This window comes from Notamacropus eugenii, chromosome 6, assembly GCF_028372415.1.
Source record: "Notamacropus eugenii isolate mMacEug1 chromosome 6, mMacEug1.pri_v2, whole genome shotgun sequence".
NCBI classification, from domain to species: domain Eukaryota; kingdom Metazoa; phylum Chordata; class Mammalia; order Diprotodontia; family Macropodidae; genus Notamacropus; species Notamacropus eugenii.
The window spans coordinates 33,881,938-33,903,432 of record NC_092877.1 but is presented as its reverse complement, the minus strand read 5'-3'; the positions used below and the strand labels follow the sequence as shown (position 1 = coordinate 33,903,432).

Below are 21,495 nucleotides of genomic sequence, written 5' to 3'. Positions count from 1 at the left end.
AAGAAAGAAGACATCTGGCAGCTCTCTGTTGCTTTGCTTTCTTTGTCCCAGAGTTTTCCATTTCTTCTCCTAGTCTACTAACTGTGCATGGAAAGGGACCCAAATGGGAGAATGGGAGAAAGGAAATAAGGTTGTTATTAAATGAGTTAATGAATAAATAAACAAATGAGCTGGATAGTTTATTGATCTCAGTGATTATATTAATATTAATTAATATTAATATTTTTCCCCATCTCTATGGGACTTTCTGACTCAAAAACATCTTCTCCATGAAACAGAACAGCCCTAAAATATGGGTAAGGTACAATCCTGAAACCCCAGAGATCTCCTAATTTGCTTAGAACAATTCTGTCACCACCAGTTAAGCATCTACTATGTACCAGGAACTATGCTGCATGTTAGAAATTCAGAGAAAGGAAAAAACATGGTCTCTGCCATAATGGAGATCAACCACCACCTCACAAGAGAACACTCTCCCATTCATCTGCTTTCTCTAGTGACACTGGCTTCCTGGCCATTCCATAAACAAGACCTTTCATCTCTTGGCTCTGGGCATTTTTGTTCCCCATGCCTCGAATGCTCTGCCCACTCCACTCCAACCTTGATTTCTCTGGTTTTCTCCAAGTCCCAACTAAAATCCCATTGTCTACGGGATGCCTTCTGCAACCCTTCTTTCATTCCAGTGCCTTCCTCTATTATTTCCTGTTTATCTTATATATGGTTTGCTTTATACATATATATACATGTACACCCACATTACATATATAATATAATATGTAATATATGTAATATAAAATAATATGATGAAACTATATATATTATATATACATATGTATAAGTTTGTTTGCATGTTTTCTCCTCTATTAGATTGTAAACTCCCTGCAGGCTCTTTATCTTTTGCTTCTTTTTGTATTCCCAGAACTTAGCACAGTACCTGGTACATAGTAGGCACTTAATAAAGGTTTATTGATTTCAATAAGTGGTAAATAAAATGCTACAATTGATGTCAGAAAGACGAATTCAAATCCCGCCTCAGATGCTTACTAATCATTCATTTGGCCCTGGGCTGGTTTGTCTTTTAACCTCTCTCAGTCTTCTTTTCTTCACCTGCAAAATGGAGATACAATAATCTTTCTCTCACAAGGTTGTTGTGAAGGTCATTCAGGTAATATATGTAAAGTACTCTGTAAACCTTCAAGTGCCATATGCAATGTTAACCATCCCAGATGTTACTGCTGGGAGGCATTCTGCAGATAGCAGTGTGTTGTTGAACCCTATCTGGGTGCATTTTCATTACTGAGGCAGATGAGCCAAAGTGGACACCCATGTATGACTCTCAATACGCTATTAGGAAATCTTTCTGTCTTTTAAGTAAATTTTGTCATTTCTGCCTCCCCAATAGCCTTTGCTATTACCACCCCCTCCACTTACAGACCACCACCCTAACTCAGGCCTCCTCACTCCTTATGTGAACCATTTTGTGAGTTTTCCAACATCTCTTCCTTGCATCTATCTTCTCCCATCTCTAATCTAACCCTTCACACAACTGACAAAATGACATTCCTAAAGTACTAACATCCCCTTTGAATTAGAAATTGACATTCCTAATTCTGCCCCTCTCCTTTTCAAAAAAAAATTCAGTGGCTCACTATTGCCCCTAGGATAAAGTGCAAAATCCTATTTGGCATTTAAATCCACCACCATCTGCTCCAGTCTATCTTTCCAGACTTATTTCATATTATTGTCCCTTGTGCACTTTATACTCCCTGACAGTTCCAATAAATACAATGTGAGAGGACTCTCAGAGTAAGGAGAAGTTGCCAGAGCCCTGCCTGTTTTTTTATGTTCTACAGTCTATTTACAACAAGCCCCTGGGGAGTTTCTGCCTGCCTATTCTTATACCTGACAGAGCACTGGGACACCAACTCCATTAAGGTTGCTCCTGAGGCAGACATGGAAGGAGAAAGCTGATGTGTACTGTAGTCCTCTCAACAGATCAGGTGCTGGAAGCAAGAAAGACAAAGGCAAAGGTTTCATTTTTTTTTAAAGTAGAAATCTAAGCAGGCTCTTGATAGGTGCCTTCCAGGCTCCTGCCTCCTTTTCTGCTGCTACCAAGTTTTGTCTTCCTTCTTCCTATTGTCTAACCCTCTGTCAGAATCTCCTGCCTTGGTCTCTTAAAGGGACTAGACCATGGAGAAATAGGGTTCTGAGGATGGAAAAGCTGGTGGCTTCTCTTTCAGATGAATAATGTTTACCCTGGATCTGTTTACTCTTATGGTCTGAGTCCATAAATAACATGGACTCCCCAACTGAGTTTATAAAGGCTCTATATTCTGATAAGGTTGTCAAAGGTGTGTGCGAGCAAGAAAGACCTTTTATTGACAGGAGAGCTAGGATTCCTAACATATCAGGGTCCTTAAAGCCCAGGAGAAAAAGTGGAATTCATCCAGAAGAACCAATCAGAGCAACAATTCACTTGATACTGTCCTTGGTGCTGGTGCTTGAGCCCTGTCCTGTTTCTCCTTCACCCTTACTTTCACCATACATTCCTTTCTTGGGTGCCATGTTTTAAGATGAGCATTGACATGTTAGAGCAAATCTAGAGTATGAGACTACCATGAAGAGGTTATTGATATCCCGAGACCATGTCTTATAAATGAAAGAGAAGTCTTAGCATGGATTTCATTCCTACCTTAACTTGTCTGAAGAGTTGTCACATGGAAGAAATAGGTTTGCTTTCCTTAGCCCTAGAGTGTTGAAGTAAGAACAAGATTAATGGGTAGAAATTACAGAGAAGCAGATTTGGACTCAAAGCAAGGGAAATATTTCTAATTGTTGTACTTGCTGATCCCTGTAGACAATAGCCCATTATCTCACATTTCCATACCCTTGACCTCCATGTCTTGAATGATCTTCATCCTCATCTCTGCCTCTTGGAAACCTTATCTCCCTTTGAGGTTGAGCTGACTCAGGAGAAATTCCTTCCATAAAACTTTTCTTGATACCTTCAGTTATTATTGCTTTCTCTATCCCAAAATTAATTTTCATTTGGTTTGCATTTATTCTGTATTTACTTGGCTGTGTATAGCAGTGATTTGTAAAAGGGGGACCACAGCACACTGTATTCAAAGTATTCATAAGTATTCAAAGTACCATGAAATTCCCCCCTCCATCTTAAGACATTCAAATTCCATCTCCCCCCCTCTCCCCAGCTGCACTTTGCTGCCTGCTCTTTCCAGCTTGGAATCAGGAAAGTCGCAATAGTCACTCCATCTATGGAGGCTCAAGTGTTATCATGTAAAGAAAGATAGATGATTTTCAGAAATCTAATCTATCAATAGCCATATAAAAAATGCTCCAAATCACTAATAATTAGTGAAATACAAATTAGAGCAATTCTAAGTTTCTAGCTCATAACCCTCAGGTTGCCAACATTGATAAAAAAAGGAAATTGACAAATGTTGAAAGGGCTGTAGGAAAACACGTACATTAACATGCACTGTGACTTGTGAATTGATCCAGTCATTCTGGAAATCAACTTGTAACTATGGCCCCAAATTTATTAAGCTGTATAGACACCTTGACTCAGCAATAACACTACTGGGTCTATACCCCCATAAGAGGTCAAAGAAAGAAGAAAAAAATATGTATAAAAATATTGTTGTGGCAAAGAATTAGAAACTAAGAGGATGCCCATCAATTGGATAACAGATTAACAATTACAGAAAATGAATGTAGTTGAATACTATTACACTATAGAATCATATTGCATTATACAAAATGCCGACAGAGATGCCTTCAGAGAAACCTGAGAAGACTTGCACAAACATACAGAATGAAGTAAGCAGAATCAGAAGAATACTTTATACAATAATAACCATTGTAAAGACAAACAATCAAAAGATTTAAGAAGTCTGACTGATGCGATGACGAACCACAGTTCTAGAGAAAATGATGAAAAGTGCTGCCCATTTCCTGACTGAGGTGATGGATCCAGAGCAAATATCAAGACCTTTATTTTGGGGACAAGGACAATGAAAACCTTTTTTTTTGTTTGACTATGCATATTTGTTATAAGGTGTTTCTTTTTTTTCAATGAAGTGGGGTATAGGAGGAAGAAAAAAACTGATTTTTTGTTCATTGAAAAAATTAAATTAAAAAAAAAAACTAATGGAGAGTTTTGGAAGATCAGGAAGGAGAAATAACAGAATCCTAAGACTTGGGTGATGGATCTGGAATCTCAAGTGCTCATTCCTTCTCTGGTGCTTCTGGTCTTTCTTTAAAAGTTCAGTGAAGTATGATTCCTCACAGCAAAGAATATTGAGTTGTAAGCAAAAAAACAAAAAAGTTTGAGAACCACTGATACAAGTTGTATCTCCCCAGGAACATGTGAACTCCTTGTGGGTAGGGACTGTTTGGTTTCTGTCTTTTGTACCCCTAACCCTATCAAGTACCTGGCATTCAGTAGGTGCTTAATAAATAAATCTGTTGAATTGAACCGAACTAGCAATTGTAACCATCCCAAAGTAGAATGGGCTGCTTCAGAAGGTGATAAATTTCCCACCACTGGAGTATTTGAAGTAGAAGCTGGGAGATCCTTTGGTGGTATGAGCTTTATGGTTCCTTTTAGATCAGAGATTAAATTATTCTATGATTCTAGCCTTTCCACTCCAAGCTATGCTAGCTCAGCCTGGGCAGATTTATCTGTAGTTCTGGCTTTGTACCATTTTGATATCCTCAAAGTCCCATCTTACTATCCACTAAATCCCAACTTGCTCCAAAAAACTTAAGTACTCACTAAGTATTCTAGGGAATACTTTAATACAATTACTTCCAGAGAAATTAAAATCAATGACACACCCACTGAGGAGGTGCATGATGAGTGTGAGCAGGCTGTAACTCATTAACAATGAGCAGCATCAAAGAACATGACTAAAAGAAACGTACAACAGGACACCATTTCACCAAACAAATGAATAGGATGAAGAAAAGATGGGCGGGTCATGTAGATGAGGGTGAGGGTTGAGACATGGAAATCTAGTGGTCCACTGGGACCCTCATGATGTCACAAGAAATGAAGGAAGGGCTCCAGCATGTTGGATGGACTTCTTGTAGGGAACTGGTAGGGGAACATTTACAGATCCATTCTAGTATACTAAGTACAGAAAATCACACCTCCTTATTCCTCCCTTTCCCTCAATTCGGATTCTCCCTCCTTCCTGCCTCATTCTGCTAATTTCTCCTTCACTCGCCTTACGACTTTCTCTATTTGCTTTCTCTCCCTGATTCTCCTTGACTTGCCTATTCTCCCTATGCCTCCTTCATATTCCTCCTCTAAACTACAAACCCCTTAGTACTTGCTCACTTTCTCTTATGCCCCATATGACTTCCTCACCCTTCTAGTGAGGCCCCTCCCTCTTCTGATTGCTCATTTGCTTTCTGTAGGCTATACCCTCTGGAGAGTGATGTTCTCACCAGCCCTTTTCTCTCCTTCTTTCAGCAGTTTTCAAGGTGCCTGAAGCTGCACATTCCCTGGACTTTCAAAGGCTATAAATGATAAGTCCCAGCCCAATGATAAGTCTCATTATAGGAGCTGATGGGTAATCGGCACTGACTGTTCCCATCCACCAGCAGACTGAATCCACCAGAGAAGGAGAAGGCAGCCGAAAAGCCCGGGGACAGCAGACTGAGAGCACAAAGCCATATGCTGTGGATGTTTCAGAATGATGCTGTGTGGTCCTGCTTCAAACATATGGAAATATTTCCTCTGCTATTTAAAAAAAATGTTGTTCAGTCATTTTTCAGTTGTGTCTGACTCTTCGTGATCCCATTTGGAATTTTCTTGGCAGAGATAATAAAGTGATTTGTCATTTCCTTCTCCAGCTCATTTTCAGATGAGGAAACTGAGGCAAATGGGGTTAAGTGACTTGCCCAGGATCATAGAACTAGTAAGTATCTGAGGCTGGATACAAACTCAGGAAGATGAGTTTTCCTCACTCCAAGCCTGCTGCCCATTAAAAAACATGAAACGCTATCTTCCCTTCTTTCCTTATACTCCCTCCTTTGGTTTCATCCAACACAGTGTCTTTTGTGTTGAGTGTTAGGGTCAAAGAGATAAAGCTTATCCAATCCCACCCCTCATTACACACTTGAGGAAACTGAGGTCCAGATAGATGAGGTGTCCTGCTCCAGTCACATATATAGTAAGTGGCAGAGCCAAGAACCAAATTCATGTCCCAGACTCCAAGTTTAGCATTCTTCCCATTCCACCATAAATCATATGAACAGAATTCTTGGGTTGTTAGTTCATTACTATAGAGAACTCCTGGTGAAGGAACTCTGGTTAGTGCCTCTCTCAGATTGGTGCCTTCTCTGCTACTTAGTCTTAAAGACTTTCCTGGACTAGGTGACCTCCATGCATTAACATACTCTAGCTATGTATCATACCCTGTCCTTTAACTATGTATATATAATATGTGTGTGTCTCTCTGTGTGTGTATGTATATTTTTAAACAATGTTTGACAGCCTTAACTCCTCATCATGCAAACTCCTTGCAGATACAGCCCTTGTCCCCTGAAGTCTCTGCAGTATGCCCTGGAGATATTAAATCATCATTTATTTTTGTGGTCCCCCAGGCAACCAGGAACTCAAGCATGCCTAAGGATGGGACAAAAGTTCAGGCCATGATCCTCAATAGTCTGTGGTCTGGGGTTTGTTGTTGTTTGAACATGCTGGTTGAAGTGTTTGCACTAAGAACGGAAAAGGCTTAACCGATATGAAAAGCGGCAGCTTCCTTTTTAATTACCAGCTCCCATTAGAAACCTCAGGCTTATTGCAATTGCATTAGTGGCTGTGCCGTCACACAAAGGTTTGCCCACAATAAGATCCACCCTTGACTCTGAAACCTGATTCCAGATTCTGCTCTCTCTACAATCTCCGGAAGGAGATTGCCTATTCTATAATTTTAGGATGATATTCTGTGACTTCCCAGACACATCCAGCGCAAGGAACACTTTACTCCTCAGCCCCATTAACAAATGCTAAATTACAGGGAAGCATCTGTGTGTGACATCATGCAGGCTTACCTGGATCAGTGTTATCAGTCACCTTTTCAATTTTATCTACCAAGACTCCCCTGAGAACAGCCAAACTGAGCACCTACTATTCTCTAATCATGCCCTATAGTTTTCTGCCTTTGAGCCTTTGCTCATGCTGTTTCCACTGTCTCAGAGGCTTTTCTCCACCCCTTCAACCTCTACTTCTGCTTAGCCAATTTCTAAGCTCATCCTTCAAGACCTAAGACCCATTGCTGCCTCTTCTAAGAAACCTTCCCTAATTCTGCCAGACAGAAGTGATTTCTCTCTCCTGAACTCCCACAGCCCTTTTGGATCTCTTTGTGCACTCTTCGTGATCTACTTTATATCATAGCTATTTCTGTGTGAGCATCATATTTCTACAAATTGACCATAAGCTCCATAAAGACATGGTATCTCCTATAGCACTAAGCATATGGCCTGAAAGGATAAATCAATGAACCACATCAAATGAAAAAGAAATATGTGTCAGGAATTAGGGATGCTTCTGTACTAGCAGATAGATTTCTGTAATTAATAGTCTAGAGATGCTGATCTTTTATTTACAGAAAGGCAGTATCGTAGAGCCCTGGTATTGAAATCAAAAGGTCTTTTAGTCTTCATCCCACTAATCACTAGCTGTGCAAACCCAAGCAGAAAGTCTCATTTCTCTAAGCAATAGTTTCTCCATCTCTAAAATGGGAATAATGATATTTTCATCAGTCAATCAGTTAGCATCATGTATTAAGCATTCACCATGTGTCAGGCACTGTGCTACATGCTGCAGCTCACGTTCCAATGGGGGAGAACCGCGACTATACACATAAAAAATACAAAGAGAAGAGATGGCCACCTCCGAGGAGAAGGCACTAGTAATGGTGGCGACCAGGGAAGATCTCCTGCAGAAGGCATGTGAGGTATTTCAGCTGCATCTTGAAGGAAGCCTGGAGGCAGAGGTGAGGAGGCTGAGCATTCCAGGCATGGACAACAACCAGTGAAGAGAAACAAAGTGAGGAGATGGAATGGCATATGCATGAACCAGCAAGAAGAGACCGATGTCCCCGGATCAGAGCTTAAGTAAAAGAGAATAGAGTGTATTGTGTACCCAGGGTAATTGTGACTGAAGTTATCTATAAAGGTATAGGAATAAGCATGAGACCTGTGGTTACAGGCTCCATAGGAAGGAAACTATCCACATAGGTTGTAGATGAAGTATTGGCACTAAGAATGGAAAATGGCTTAGTCATGATGGAAAGCTGCCATTTTCTTTTGAATTACCAGTTCCCCTTAGAAATTTCAGGTTCAAATGGCTTCTCTACAAATTAGAATCTTAGAGTTGCCTAATGCTGGGGACCAGGGTCACACATCTGCATGTGTCACAGAGAACTGGAAACTAGCTGGCTCCGAGGCTGATTCTGTTTCACATTCAAAATCATTCATCCCCCAGTCCTCTCCTACCTTTCCAATCTTCTTACACCTTACTCCCCACTACGTACTCTTTGATCCAGTAACACTGGCCTCCTGGTTGTTCCATGTATAAGACACTCCATCTCTTGACTCTGGACATTCCTTCTGGTTGTCCTCATGCCTGGAATGCTCTCCATCCTAATCTCTACCGGCTGACTTCAAGTCCCACCTAAAATCCCATTTTTCCCCAACCCCTCTTAATTCTAATGCCTTTCGTAAACTATTTGTTTCCTATTTATATCATATACAGCTTGCTTTATTTGCTAGATTGTTGTCTCTCCCATTGGATTGAGTGGTCCTTGAGGGGAGGGATTGTCTTTTGCCTCTTTTTTATATCCCTGATACTTAGCACAGTACTTAACACATACTAGATGCTTAATTAAATGTTTATTGATTTATTGATTATCTAATCACTAGGCAATACTGTGTCTATATATACTTCCTAAACTGTAAAGCATTATGGAAGAATGAGATATCATTATTACAGAAGCTACTAGGAAAAATGTTGGTAAGTTTCTTATGTTTTTATTCATAATAAGCTCTATTAGTCGAGAAAGCATGAGATTTGCTGAAGGGTTTGAAGATTCTACAGTTCTTTCAGTGGGTCTGCAGGTAGAAGCCAATGGCATGCTTTCTTATTTAATATTGATAGTTGCTGACATATAGTGCTTTAACATTTCTATGATATTTTCAAAGCACTTTATATGGATATCACCTCATCTGATCCTCAAAACAACCTGCTGAGATAGGTATTATTACCCTCATTTTACATTTGTGGAAACTGAGACTCAGAAAGCTTACTGACTTGCCTATGGTCTAACAGCTAGTAAGAGTCAGTCCAGATTCAGGTCTTCTTATGTCAAGCCCACAGCTCTTTCTGTAGCTCTTTCCATACAAACATAATTCCTTATTAAAATGTTGATTCTTTGATAACCATCAGTGCTCTCAGGAGAAAATACTAGTAACTTGCTACCCCAGGTAGAGAAAAGAGGTGAGTGCAAAGTACATGTCCATCAATCAGATAATGGTTCAATAAATTGTGGTACATAAATATTTTTGTGCCATACAAATTTATGAATATGAAGAATTCAGAGAAACTTGAGAAAACCTGTAAACGGATGCAAGGTCAAGTAAGGAGAACCAGGAAAACAGCTCAACAATCATAACAACAGATTCAGGCCTGTGACTGACACACTGACTAGTTTCAGTTTTAAACTGTGAAGCATGTCTATAACCTTTCATCAGAGACGTGGTAGACTATGGGTATGGGATGAGGCATACATTGTCAGATGTAAACAACATGTTGATTTATTTTGATTACCTGTATTTGGGGTTTAGAGAGGCAGAGTTATTGAAAAATAGCATCTATTTTCTTTAGAGCATCTATTTTCTTTAGAGCATTAACAAAAGTTTGTTTGGTATTTAAGGAGGTTTCTTCAACCTGCCAAGCTTTTCTTATCAATGAAATGGCTTCCCCTTGTCCTGCCACTTACAGGAATAAGAAGCTTTGATCAGTCAGCAGCAATTCCTATAATGGTTCTAGACCCTAGAGAGCCCCCAAAGCACAAACAAAAGAAGCTATTTATGAATTAACTCTCACTCTGCTGCCACGTGAGAGAGGCTAATCCTCAGACTAGGAGTGCTTCTGATAATGGAACAAGGACTGATCTGGAGAGCAAAGGCACCTCTAATAATGGAGAGAGGCCACTCCTCATTTAGTGGCACCTCTGATGGAGCACTTGAAACTTAATGCAATTTAAGACATAATTACCCAGCCAAGAGGCTGTTTTCTCTAAAGCCATAACACTCTAATCTAGTAACTTTAACATCATTGACAATGACCAGCTTTTCCTGGATCCCTGAAATTTACCATCATTTGTGACTCACTGACCTTGGTTAATGCAAGGAGTCAGATGAGGGGTTTGATCTCCACTGCATCCAAGGAGCTGGGGCCTTATGAGTTTATCTTGCAAACAAATTAGAGGAACATGTCCTTCAAGGCAAAGCTCATGGTTCTTTTTCTCCTTCTACCCTCACCATCTCCCTGAGAGGGGACTGCTTTCTTTGGGAGGGTTATTCCTTGATGGTGGAGAATTAGGGAATCCTAGCACACTTAAACATGGGACTTCTCTGGTCCAATTCTTATCAGGAGCTTGTGAGGTCTGGAATTTAACAAAAGCAAGCAGAGGAAATTGTCCAAATGAGATAGGTTTTATTAGCAAGGGCCTGCAACCTTGTAGCAGAGGGGTCTTATTGGCCGGCTTACATTTTATGCCAAAAGACCCAGAGTGAGGACCAACCTGCACTTATTGTACTTATGTGTGTCTTCCTTCTGATTGGCCTGACAGTACATTATTTGGCAAATATTAGGCGGCCCTGATTGATAAACATTTAAATGAGGAGGTCAGCTAAGAGTTCACAACTCCTCATTATTCATCTTTAGGACAGGGAAGATTGATCCTCAGTTCAATGAACACCTAGGGAAAATAGTATTTAAATGTGGCTGACCTGCCCCTCTCTGTCACCTAAGGAATGAAATGTTAGCAAGTTTATGAAAACCAGTTTGGGTCTGGAAAATCTGGCCAGAAAAACATAAGCCATCTTAACTAGCTTTGTCTCCCTTTTCTAGACTGGGTCATCCCAAATCTTGATGAGGGGAATAACAAGGACAAAAGGACATATTTGGGGGGAAGAACCCACACACACACTTTTGTTTAAAAGGAAAACAAAAATGAGGGTCCTTGCCCAGGTAGATGCCTTCTGGGGCTGGGAGTAGAATTTTCTTATTCAGTTACACCCTTTAAAAAGTGCCTGATATTTAGAGGCTAGGAGGTCTGAGGAAACAGATGGATTCACTTTGAAATACTAGTAATAAACAATATAACTCAACATTAATTATCCTCAAGTTGTCACCTCCAGTAATCTAACCAGTTCATGCCAAATCTCCGAGTGCTGCCTGCCTTACCCCCAAACACAAATTTTTGCCTTTGGTGATCCCCACTCTCCAGGATTATAAACTCATGCATGACACAAGTCCCCCATGCCACTGTGTGAGGTTCTGATACAAGTGAAAACACCTAAACTTACACATGGAACCACTATAAAATTTTTTTAAGGAATCTAAGATATCGTAGTGATCCTTAGGTTATAAGATACTTTATAAAGAATCATAGCTCCTCTGCAAAGGACAGCTAGTAATGCAGTGGATGTAGTGGTGGACCTGTGATCAGGAAGACTTGAGTTTGAATCTGGTCTCTGATACATTTTACTAGCTGTGTGACTCTGGGTAAGTCAATTAACTTCTGCCTCAGTTTCACCAACTATGAAATGGGGATAAGAATAGCATTTGCCAATTAAAGGAGCCAAGATGGTAGAGCAGGAGCAGGAATTCATCTGAGCTCCCCCAAATTTCCCTCCAAACAACTTTAAAGTAATACCTCAAATTGAATTTTAGAGTGGTAGAATCAACAAAAGTTCAGGTGAAACAATTTTCCAGCCCAAGAGAACTTACGAGGTGGATAATAAAAGTCTATCTCATTGTAGGATGAGGGAGAGGGGTGGTCACAGTTCCAGGGCTAAGCAGAGTGTTATTACTTTTGGCTACAGGAAACAAAGTCTCTTGCTGGATAAATACCAGAATATCAGTGAACACACCTCTCCTTAGATCACACAACCTTGGAAACATGGAAAACCTATAGCCCCAGAATAGCTCTGAAAATACAAAAAACCTGAAGCCTGGGTCAGTGCCCCTTCCACCATGGGAACAAATACCAACTTTAAAATGAAGTTAAAAGTCAAGAAATAGGCTGGAGGAATGAGCAAACAAGAACCTGATGATAAAGAGTTACTACGGTGACAGGTAATATCAAGAAATAAACTCAGAAGAAGACAATGATGTCAGAATAGCTACAAAGTTGTAAAGAAAAATGTGAATTGGTCACAAGTCCAACAAAAATTCCTGGAAGAGTTCTAAAAAGATTTTAAAAATCAAATAAGAGACACACAAGAAAATTTGGCAAAAGAAATGAGAAAGATACAAGAAAACTATGAAAAGAGACTCAACAACTTGGTAAAAGAGGCACAAAAAATACTGAAGAAAATAACATTTAAAAAAAAAAACAGAATTAGCCATACGGTGAAAAGGGACAAAAATCTGAAAAGAAGAACTCTTTAAAAAGCAGATTGGCCAAATGGAAAAGAAGATACAAAAGTTCACCAAAGAAAATAATTCTTTAAAAATTAGAATTGGGCAAGTGGAAGCTAATGACTCCATGAGACATCAAGAAACAATAAAACAAAATCAAGAGAATTTTAAAAAGAAGAAAATGTGAAATATCTCATTGTAAAAGCAACTGACCTGGAATATGGGTCAAAGAGAGATCATTTAAGAGTTATTAGACTATTTGAAAGATACCATGTTTCAGGAAATATCTAGGAAATCTGTCCTTACTTTCTAAAACCAGATGGTAAAACAGAAATTGAAAGAATTCACCAATCACCTCCTGAACATGCTCCAAAAATTAAAATTTCCAGGAATATAATAGCCAAATTCTAGAGCCCTCAATCAAGGAGAAAATACTGCAAGTAGTCAGAAAAATAAATTCAACTGTCAAGGAGCCATAACAGCTTCTGCATTAAAGGAGCAGAGGACTTGGAATATGATATTCTGGAAGGCAAAGAAACTAGGATCACAACCAAGAATAACTTGCCCAGCAAAACTGTGTATAATGCTTCAGGAGAAAAAAAAGGGTATTTAATGAAATAGAGGACTCTCAAGCATTCCTGATGAAAAGACCAGAACTGAATAGAAAATTTGCCTTTCAAATACAGGACTCAAGAGAAGCATGAAAAGGTAAACAGGAAATACCAATCATAAGGGATTCAATGGGCTTAAACTGTTTACATTCCTATGTGGGAAAAAGATAATTATAATTCCTAAGAACTGTATCATTATTTGGGCAGTTAGAAGGAAACTACAAATATATAGACATAGGGCATAGGTGTGAGTTGCCTATAATGAGATGATTTCAAAAAAACAAAAATTAAGGGGTGAGAAGAAAGGATGCCTTGTGAGGAGGTGGAAGGGAGAGGAACAACGGAGAAAATTATCTCAAATAAAAAAGATGCAGAAGAAAATACTTTTACACTGAAGTGGAAGATTGGGTTGAGAGGTCAGTGGTAGACAACACCTGAACCTTACTGTCATCAGAATTGGCTCAAAGAAGGAATAACATACATACTCGGTTATACAACACATAATAATAAACGACCATAGTAATCTAGTGTTTGACAAATCCAAAGATCGAAGCTTTAGGGGAAAGAACTTCTATGTGATTAAAATTGCTAATCTATTCAATTAATTCACCTCTCTATTTCTTAGCCAGTATCAGAATATTTTGATGAATACCACTTTGTATCATGGTTTGAGATCTGGTACTGCTAAGCCACCTTCCTTTACATTTTTTCATTCATTCCTTTGATATTCTTGACTTTCCACTTTTCCAGATGAAATTTGGTATTATTTTTTCTGGCCGTCTAAAATAATAGACCAACATCTCATACCATATAATATGATAAGGTCAAAATGGATACATGATATAGACATAAAGAGTTATATCATAATTAAAGTAGAGGAGCATGGAAAATTGTACCTCTCAGATTTGTGAATAAGGGAATAACTTATGACCAAACAAGATGTAAAAAGCATTACAAAATGTCAAATAGATAATTTGAAATAGATATGTAAAATTTAAAAGTTTTTGTACAACCAAAACCAATGTAGCCAAGCTTAAAAGGAAAGTGGAAACTTGGGGGAAATTTTGTAGCAAATTTTCTCTGATAAAGTTCTCATGTTCTTATTTTTCAAATATAGAGAACTGAGTCAAATTTATAAGAATATCCGTCATTCCCTGATTGATAAATGGTCAAAGGATATGAACAGGCAGTTTTGAGAAGAAATCAAAGCTATATATAGTCATATAAAAATGCTCTAAATCATCACTGATTAGATAAATAAAAATTAAATCAACTCTGACATGCTACCCCACACCTACCAGACTGGCTAATATGAGAGAAAAAAATGACAAAGCTGGAGGGGATGTAAAAAAAAAAATAAGGACACTAATGCACTGTTGGTGGACTTGTGAAGTGATCCAATTACCCTCAAGAACAATTTGGAACTGTGAGCAAAGTGCATACCCTTTGACCCAGCAATACCACCACTAGGTCTATACCCTAAAGGAAAATGTAAAGGATCTCTATGTACACAAATATTTATAGCAGCTCTTTTTGTGGTGGCAAAGAATAGAAAATTGAGGGGATGCCCATCAATTGGGGAATGGCTGACAAAGTTGTGGCATATGATTGTGATAAAATACCATTGTGCTATAACAAATGATGAGCAGGATACTTTAAGAAAAACCTGGAAATACTTACATGAACTGATGAAAAGTGAAGTGAGCAAAACCAGGAGAACACCGTTTACAGTAACAGCAATATTGATCAACTGTGAATGGACTTAACTATTTTCAACAATACATGATTCAAAGAAATTCTGAATGGCTTTTATGATTAAAAAAATGCTATCCACATCCTGTGAAAGAACTGATGAAGTCTGAATGCAGATTGTAGCTTACTTTTTAAAATTTTCTTTATTTTTCTTAGGGCTTGTTTAGTCTGTATATTCTTTTACAACATGGCTAATATGAAAATGTTTCACATAGCTGCACACATATAATAGACACTAATTCTTTGCCTTCTCAAAAAAGAGATGCAGATAGAGAGAGCATATGGACTAAAAAAGTTTAAATGAATGTTAAAAATGTTTGTGTAATTAAGAACAAATAAAAATAAATAAATTAAAAGTTTATTGAGTTTTAAAAAAAGATGATCACTTACCTTGACAAGTTGCTGTAAAAATCAAATGAGATTTCTGCAAAGTGCTTAGCACTGTGCCTGAAACATAGTAGGTGCTGTATAAATGTTTATTCCCTTCCCTCTGCAGTACTCTGAGGACAGGGAGGAGTGAAGGATAGAGATCTGGGAGGCAGATGATAGTGATCAGACCATCAGCATCAGATCCTTCCTTTATGTTGTGTTCTATATAACTTGCCTAATTATCTCTGGGTGGGGGCCAATAGCTAGCTAATGGACAGCAAGATCCCAGTTGCACCCTATATAAAATAAGGCATCAGTTACTTGCCCACACCTGGCAATGATCAGCTCCTTAGCATCACAGATTTCAAGCAAGGAAGGAAGGAAGGAGGGAGGGAGGGAGGTAAGGAAGGAAAACTTTATTATGCACCTACTATGTGCCAGGGACCATACGGTGATCCTCACAACAACTCTGGGAAGTAGGCGCTATTATTATGCCCATTTTACAATAAAGAAAACCAAAGCAGACAGAGGTTAAGGGACTTGTTCAGGGTCATACACCTATTAAGTGTCTGAAGTCGAACTAAAATCTTCTTGACTCTAGGCTGGTGCTCTATCAACTGCATCATCAAATTAGAAATAATCCAAGACTAAGTGGAGCTAGTGGCTCCACAAGCAGCTGTTTTCTAATTCCATATTTGCACCCTTGCCTCTCCAGGACATCTTAGGTCATTGATGCTCTTGGCTTTACGCCTAGCACCTGGGTTCTTGAGCTTCTAGCCCATCTCTGCTATAAAACTGTCTCTTTTCAGCAGAATGAACCCCAAACCATTACTATCACAGAGCCCAATGCATGGCACAATCCTCTGAATGGTAGCATATTGTGTAGCAGGCACTGTGCTGAGCACTTGAGATACAAGGAAAGGCAGAAACAGTCCCTGTCCTCAAGGAGCTCTCAGTCGAGTGGGGGACACAACACACAACTATGTCAAGCTAAGATACTTATAGGATTAATTGGCAATTACTAGCGCTAAAGGAATAGAAAAGACTCTTGAAGAGGGTGGAATTTGAGCTGTCTTGAAGGAAGCCAGAGGAACTAGAAGGCTTCCTGAGAGGAAGGGGGGAGGGGGAAGAGATAAGGAGCATGGGAGAGACAGAGATAGGGACAGAGACATGGAGAAGAGAGAGAAAGAAAAGGAGAGAGAGAGAGAGGAGGAGAGAGAGAGAATGAAAGAGAATTATAATAGGTGGGGGGGCAATCAGTGAGAAAAATACACAATAGAAATATGGAATAATGTGATCAAAACCGTTCTGCTGAAATAAAATGTAATAAAGCTGTTTCTTTGTTAGAAAGAACTAATGGAGAAATGTTTCTATGAATGATGAGGACCAACCCTCCAACAGGAGGACAGAAATCTCTCTTCCAGATAAGGACACTGATAGAAAGATGGAATTGACGGAGAACAGCTGATCCCCTCTCCAGTACACCTCAGTTTCCCCCATCTGTAAAATACGGAGTGTGAACCAGATTATTTCTAAGGTTTCTCCCAGCTCCAAAAATCCCTGATTTTCAGAAGGACTCTTGAAGTTGGTGCCTGAATTCCCTTATACCATGTTCACAATGTGCTGCTATGGAGACAGTAACCTTTTTCCCCATTTACTTCATCTAGGACTTCAGGTCCCTCTGGCTTTGCCTAATGCCTGTTCTTCTGAAAACCGAAAGAACATTTAAAAATGTCCTTCCCTCTCTCTTGTCCAACTCCAGAAATCACCATCACAGAGAAAGTCAGCATGATCTCCTCTTATTATTTCTCCCAACTTAATAAAAATTGATTTCCTGGTCCCTGAGAACAGGGAGCACAATTCTGCTGTGATGGCAGTGAGGCTCTGTCTTATATTCCAAAAGCCAGACCTGTGACCTGTCGCTGGTGGAAGGAGAATCAGGGCATCACAACACCCACATCTTCTTTTCCAAGCCATGAGATTGCATGCAATTAACCACTAAACAAAGCAAGCTCAAGGATGGACCAAGGTAGTCACTGAACTGCTGAGGGTCAGCAGGGAGTTTGCCACAGGTACCTATATGTAGGAGAAGCATGCTTTCTCTGTACCAGTGCATCCCTGGATGCCCAATGGGCTTGCTCCCTTGCCCAGATCCCAAACTGCAAATCTACTATGATGGAATGGCCACCATCCCCCCCTCACAGGACCCATCTTCTTCCAGGAATACACTCACATTGTGCTGCTTAGCCTTGAGATCTGTGCCATGCAGAATCCATCCTGGATCAGTTACAATGCCAAAAAACACTGGTACCATCCTCTCCTGACCTCAACAGTAAATTCAGCCCTGGCCACAGCCAATCAACAAGCATTTGGTGGCAACATCTATTGCATGTTGGACATTGTGGTAGGCATGGAAAAAACAAAGAAAAATCTAGATGACCCTGTGGATAGAGCCCCAGGTCTGGAAACTGGGAGTTTTGAGTCCAAGCCTCAGACATGTAATGACTACGTGACCCTGGGCAAGTCACTTAACCTCTGTTTGACTCAGTTTCCTCATCTGTAAAATGGGGATAATAACAGCACCTACCTCACAGGGTTGTTGTGAGGATCAAATCAGATAATAACTGTGAAGCACACTTAGCGTGGTGAGTGGCACGTGATGGGCACTATAAAGATCTATTATTATTACTATTACTAGTATCATGATTATTCAATGACCTTACCTCCAATTAGAAAAGACAACGTACATAAAAGTATAGGAAGTGAGAGGCAATGAGATGGATAAAATGCTGGGTTTACAGTTGGGAAGATCTAATCATGGCCCTGGGATCAAGACTTTATGATCAGCACCATTGCCTTCTTAGGTAGATTCCTAAGGCCATATTTTGCCTCATTTCTTATCTAGCCTTAATCACTGAATGGGTGTTGCCTCAAACAAACTGAGACTTAGGAATGACCTTAGCTGAAAAGGGCCAAGGTTTCCCATGGCATCAGGACCATTGCCAGTCATCCTGGACCTATGCCTTGCCACTGGACTCTGATGACTCTGGAGAAGAGAGTGAGGCTGATGACTCTGCAAAGCTCTGCCTCATGTAAATCCAATTCATTCTCAAGTCAAGACATCACCCTCATGATGTCATTGGTCCTGTTTGAGAATGAAAGATGAACAACAAGTTCCTAAGGTAGTTACCTGGTTCTGCATTAAGATGTGTCCAGCGTCTTTGACCAAGAGACTACACTTAAAATAGACTTTCCTCTGAGTGTACCTATGGATTTGGGCACCTTCAGTGTCAAATGTCAAGAATCAAGAATGGAATGACAGGGAGCATATCTTCCAAATAAAATCCCCAGAATTTGGGGTACGGCAAATACATGTTTTTGATCATTTGGTTTGCAGAGTAACGGGATGGAATGTCTGACAAGAAGGAGCCCAGATATTAGATGGACAGATCAGTCAATAATAAGGCTAAAGGTATTCATTGAAGGATACACAAGATCAAGTGGAATCAGCAGCCTTGGGTTTGAGTCCTGCTAGCCCTCAAATGGCAGCTCCATTTGGCAAAGCCCCATTCACTATTAAATGTTTATTGATTGAGAGATATCCCCTTCCAATGCAGATAGGCACCTTCTCCACAACTTATGATCTTAGAAAGAATTTGGAAGCACTGAGCATCAAGGGGATGATGATCTCCAAGCCCTCTTAGTGGCTACGCTGAGCTTCTGCTTCCTACATTCTGCAGGATGTTATGAACTTCAACAAATTCAGATGTCAGGTCGCTACATCAAGGATGCTGTCCAACACCTAGCTGATGTTTCCTTGTGTTGACCATTCCTGCCCCCCATAACTGTAATAGGGGTTAGATTAGAGCATAAATGGAGATGGACCTAGGAAAGCCATCCCGAGATGCTAAGCAGGGTTTACCTGGCCATCTCTCAGATGCCTTCTGAGGCAGGTAGGTGGTGCATGGACAGGAATCAATCTCTAATCTTGTTCACTCCAAGTCACTAAATTCAGAGAAAGGAGACCTAAGCTCAAATCTTGATTATAACAGTTATTAGCTGTAACCTTGGGCAAATCACTTTCCCTCTGCAGGCCTGAGTTTGCTTACCTATAAAATGGGCACCATATCACAGGAGTGTTTTAAGGAAAGTGCTTTGCAAAGTGTTAAACAAATGGGAATTAGTCTCATCATGAAAAAAATAATATTGATAAGCAATACACGCCTATCTATAATCTTCAGACCTACGCTCTTGCAATGCGTACGCATACATGAAAGAGGTGTCTGATTTTGTTTGCATGCCCACCTAAATGCACATAATCCAGTTTATGCACACATGTGATATACACAAAGTGTACGTGCACACAGTGTGCACACCATGCAAGAGCAAAGCTAAGCAAGAAAATGACCCAGAGCAAAGTCACCTTGCTGGCAGGCAGGCTGTCCTCAGCAGCCCCGGCCAGCAAAGCTGCAGGATGAAATAGCTAATGCTGAAAAGGGTTTTCCAATCAAAAGAGGCTTTAGCAGCCACTGTGGATGTGCAAAGGTCAGACCCCTGCAGGGGGGCAGCCAACAACAAACACTATGTGGGGACAAAGGAGAAAATTGGGGAAGGACATTTACAGTGAAATCCAAGTTATTTGCCTTCTTTGCAGAGACACAGGACCCAGCAGGAAGCATGAATCAGAGAAAAGGGCATCGTTTCTTTTGCGTTGAGCTGACTCTGTGAAAGTATGAGCAAAAGGATGGGAAGGCATGAGTTGGCTGCCATCTGCACCACCAGAGGAAGTGGCATAGTGCAGAGTGCCAGACTTGGACCTGGGTTCAAATCCTGCCTCAGACAGTTATTGGCTGTGTGGCCCTATGCAAGTCTTATATCCTCTTTTAGCCTCAGTTCCCTCGTCTGTAAAAGGGAGATGATAATAGCACTCATCTTGTTATGAGGATAAAATGAGATATTTGTAAAGTGATTGCAAACCTTATTGTGTCATATAAATATTAGCTATTGCTATGCATGAGATTTAAGATTTGTTGGAATATGCATGTTCTTTTCCATATCTGGGACAAGTAATCCTAAGCAGGATGCCTCATAATTCTGTGAGCAACCTTTCTGGACCAAAGTTTAAAGTCCATGAAGGAGGACCTTTCAGCCTTATTGATCCTGTATGAATCTTAGAAAGACAAGAACATCCCCAGTAACCAGGCTGGAGTGACAGCCGGGGATGGTGCAAACAGCACAAAACCTATAAGGAGACCCATCAGCCACTCTGAAGAATGCAGGCTGGCCCCCGGACTTGGCAGGAAGAAGGACAAAGGCGAGCCAGAAGCAGCTTCCTCTCAGCGCCTTTAGATCAGGTTGCAAACATGCATCATTATTCCTGGCTAGGGTTTATGACCCACATTCCATTCCCATGCCCAGAGTGAACTCACAAACCCCTCTGCTCCAACGCCACCTCGAGTCTGGCATCCCTAAAATGAGTGCACAAGCTCTTCACTGGCCAAATGAGCATCCTGTGAAAGGTTGGGCATCTAACAGAAGAGAGAAGAATAGGGCTTGGTGTCGCCACTAAGTGGGCATGGAGATCATCATGCCCTTGACACTCAGCGCTTCAGGTGCCTATCTGCTTTGGAATCAATAAACATTTAATAAGCACTTGCTGTGGGTCAGGCTAATACAAGTACAATGAAGGAAATTATGCTTACTGGTAAGGGGCTGACCTTCTAACGGGTACGGGCATTCCCATGGGAGCAGACCAAAAGCAAACAGACAAAAATATGGCCCCTGCAACCTAATGTCTGTAACTGGCTCCAGAAAAACATGATTTTAAGGGAAATAATGCTACAGGACAAGGTTCATAGGAACCATAAATGACATCCCAGAAGGTCTTGAGCCCGAACAGCAAAGTCAGCTTGACTTTTATATCCATAGTCATATGCACATACCACATAGACACACATTATATATATATGTACATATATACACTTATGTATATATACAGATGGATATATAGCCATGCATGTATATCTGTGTGTCACATACTATAGACATTCATGTGCATGTGTGTATATGCACTATTTG

General features: G+C 40.2%; 1 protein-coding gene and 1 long non-coding RNA gene across 6 annotated transcripts in view; both read right to left on the bottom strand.

Moving 5' to 3' along the window:
- The window catches only part of GALNT18 (polypeptide N-acetylgalactosaminyltransferase 18), a 512,574-nt gene that overhangs the window by 391,986 nt on the left and 99,093 nt on the right, over positions 1-21,495 (bottom strand). The gene's annotated exons all lie outside the window — the stretch shown is intronic.
- Positions 943-15,664, bottom strand: LOC140510666 (uncharacterized). The gene is made up of 4 exons (XR_011969328.1): positions 15,439-15,664; positions 2,693-2,747; positions 1,903-2,003; positions 943-1,107 (listed from the first exon to the last, which is right to left on the bottom strand). It is a non-coding gene; the product is annotated as an uncharacterized lncRNA (long non-coding RNA).